This window comes from Apaloderma vittatum, unplaced genomic scaffold, assembly GCF_000703405.1.
Source record: "Apaloderma vittatum isolate BGI_N311 unplaced genomic scaffold, ASM70340v1 scaffold18760, whole genome shotgun sequence".
Taxonomy (NCBI): Eukaryota; Metazoa; Chordata; class Aves; order Trogoniformes; family Trogonidae; genus Apaloderma; species Apaloderma vittatum.
Window position 1 is genome coordinate 21,034 of NW_009695234.1, and position 3,151 is coordinate 24,184.

Here is a 3,151-nt window from a genome sequence, read left to right on the forward strand (position 1 = left end):
AGTGTCCTCTGCTCTGCAAATCCATTAGCTGAATCACTTCATCTTCTTCCCAGCCCTGTCCTGTCCCAGAGTTTTGCTTCACCATCCTTCTTTGCCTGTCTGAATCCCCCAGAGCATTTGTCACCTTCCCAACCACAAGAAAAATCCTCACATGACTTCTTTTCAACCTGTTCTAGACCCTCGTTCTCCTCACGTCCTCTTCCTCCCCAAACACCTCTCGTTTTAGGGCTGAGAAACCCCAGTCAAACAGGAGGTGCTTTAGAAGTACAGGGCTTTGAAAAAAAAGGGCCTTGCCATGTTAACTGGAGGCGCCTGCCAGCCGACAGCCCAGCCCCTGAATGTGCAAGGAATTTTGACCTCACATAGTGAAATTTCCTAGAACTTTAAACCTTTGTTGTTGTTGTTGTTGTCGTCCTTGTCGTTTCTTTGGCTCTCTCTTGCTTTTCAATTTTCCACTTGGCAACTGCATTGAAATGATGCAAGGAAGTAGCTGCTGCTTAACTGCAAATTATTAATTAGATGCCAGGGAGTCTGTGCATGACTGCACGCAGGGCAAGGGGGGCTGTGTCCTACATTACAAAATCAACGGACTGACTTGGCATTGCTTTTCTGCCCAGAGATATAATTTAGTGGTGAGTCTCCATTTGCTCCAGAACTGATTCCTAAAACAGAAGGCGCTTGCACCGTCTATTGAGGGAGAGGGAAAAACCAAAAAAACCCCACCCTTGGTGACCAAGAGTTGATCCTTTAGCTGTTGAAACTCTTTCCTAAGAGCCTCAATCGCGTTAAAACAAATACTAATTGTTCTTAGCTAAGAGAGTGGCTATAAATAGCCTGACTGAACACGCTCTGCTGTAAAATACCAATCTGATGAAACTGAGAAAGACTTCAGGTGCTCAGGGCTGCCCAGCTCTCCAGCTTTTGTGAAGACTTATTGCCACCTCAGCAGGAGCTGAACCCCCTTTGCTGAGACAGTGTGTCTGGCCACATGCATCCTCCCAGGCTGCTGCAGCCCAACTGAAAGTAGGTTTGCACAAGCCGTGGCTGAAGGCGCTGCGGTTTTTGGTGCTGTACATACACTTTGCCCTAGACACGTCTCTGCTCAGAGGACCTCATAGTTTAAATACTCAAGACCAGCAAACATCCCAGGGGGGATCTGTTCCAATGGGTAATAACCCTCATTGTTAAAAATTAACAACAAAACAATAATCGTAGACAGCTGGGCCGTTCCTGCCTTTTATAGCAACATTCCCACAGCTCTGCGAGAGACATTGTTTGGGATTCACAAATAAATTTTCACCCCAATTCAGGATAAATCATTAGTCAACTGTTTCAGATGCTTTCCCAGGAGGGAATAGCCACTTCCCATGGGGCTCTAACCATGGTGTACCTTACCTTCCTGGCATGCATATCCCAAGCAGTGGGGCTAAGGGGTTTCAGATCATGCCTGTGGACCCAGGGTTGCTGCACCCCTCATTCTCCATGTCTTATAACTCACATCCTTGCTTGGCCTTGGCACTGACAGAGACACGGAAGCCTTCGGTCTCCTCCTCCCCTACAGAAGGTTGGCTCAGGGCAAAAAGAGGCTCAAGAAGAAGCATAAATGTGTAAGAAGCTGTAGGCAGATCCTCTTCAAGGGGGCAAGCAGAGGCAAACAGGAGATGGACTTAAACTGAGCAGAGAAAACAACCCTAGCTCCTGCAAGCCAAGTTGATAACCTAGGAGAAGACTGGCAGAGGCTTGACGGGAAGGGTGGAGGGAGGTTGGTCAACTGTGATGACACGCATCCTACAAAGCCAAAAGAACATGCTTGGCTTGGAGTGCTCCAAGTGCCAAATCCTGAATGGTCTTGGAACTGTCATTTGAAGGCAGACCACAGCTGCACCCTGCTCATCTTAGGCTTGGGTGTCCCCTCCCTTTAACTCCCGTAACAATTCATATTTCTGCATGTCGGGAAATGCTAACCCAGATCAAGGACGCAGGCTTGCAAGTGCTAAGAAAAACCTTCTTCAGCTCCCCTAGATGCTGTGGCTGATCACCACTCTGCAGCCTGATGTGAAACCAGAGCAGGATGATGCAAATCATCACATAGACCCTGTCAGGGTTAGCAGAAACAGCCAGCATTTGGTCCCTGCCCTGAGAATCAGAAAGTGTCGGTAATCCACACCAAGAAACATCTCTGGGGAATCTGCTCCACTGGTTAATCACCATCACCCTTAAAAATTAATAACAAAACAGTAATAGTAGACAGCTGTGATTTTCCTGCCTTTTATAGGAACATTCCCACAGCACAGTGAGGGACATTGTTTTGGGTTCAAAAACAGCTTTTGGGCCGTGTTCATGCCTTTGTCTTTTTCCATGCCCTACTTCTCACCTGCTCGACTTCACTCAGCAGAATGCAGCCACCCATCCTCTTCCACTGCAATAAAACAAACCAGCCAGCTGAAAAGCACAGGGACTGTACCGGGGTTTGTGTGGCCAGATTTTCGTAGCAGGAGGGTACAGGTGTGTCTTCTGCAAAAGGCTCCTAGAAGATTCCCCCATGTCCAATAGAGCCAATGCCAGCCAAGACAGACCCACCACCGACCAAGGCTGAGCCCATCAGTGATGGTGGTAGCACCTCTGTAATAATATATTTAAGAAGCAGGAAAAAAAAAAACAAACAACCCATGCAACAGCAATTTCAGCTGGAGAGAGAAGTGAGAATATGTGAGGGAAACCACTCTGCAGAGTGGTAGAAGGAGAGGAGAGGGAGGAGGTGCTCCAGGTGCCAGAGCAGAGAGTCTTCTGCAGCCCGTGGTGAAGACCATGGTGAGGCAGGCTGTCTCCCTGTAGCCCATGGAGGTTACCGATGGGGCAGATATCCATCTGCAGCCCATGGAGGACTGTGACCCTGTGGAGAGTTTGCACTGGAGCAGGCTCCTGACAGGACCTATTGACCCATGGGGAGAAGAGCCCACGCTGGAGCAGATTTGCTGGCAGGACTTGTGACCCTGCACAGGACACACGCTGGAGCAATCTGCTCCTGAAGGACTGCACCCTGTGGAAGGGACACACACTGGAGCTGCTCATGAAGAACCGTAGCCCACGTGAAGGACTCATGTTGGAGAAGTTTGTGGAGAACTATCTCCCATGCGAGGAATCACACACT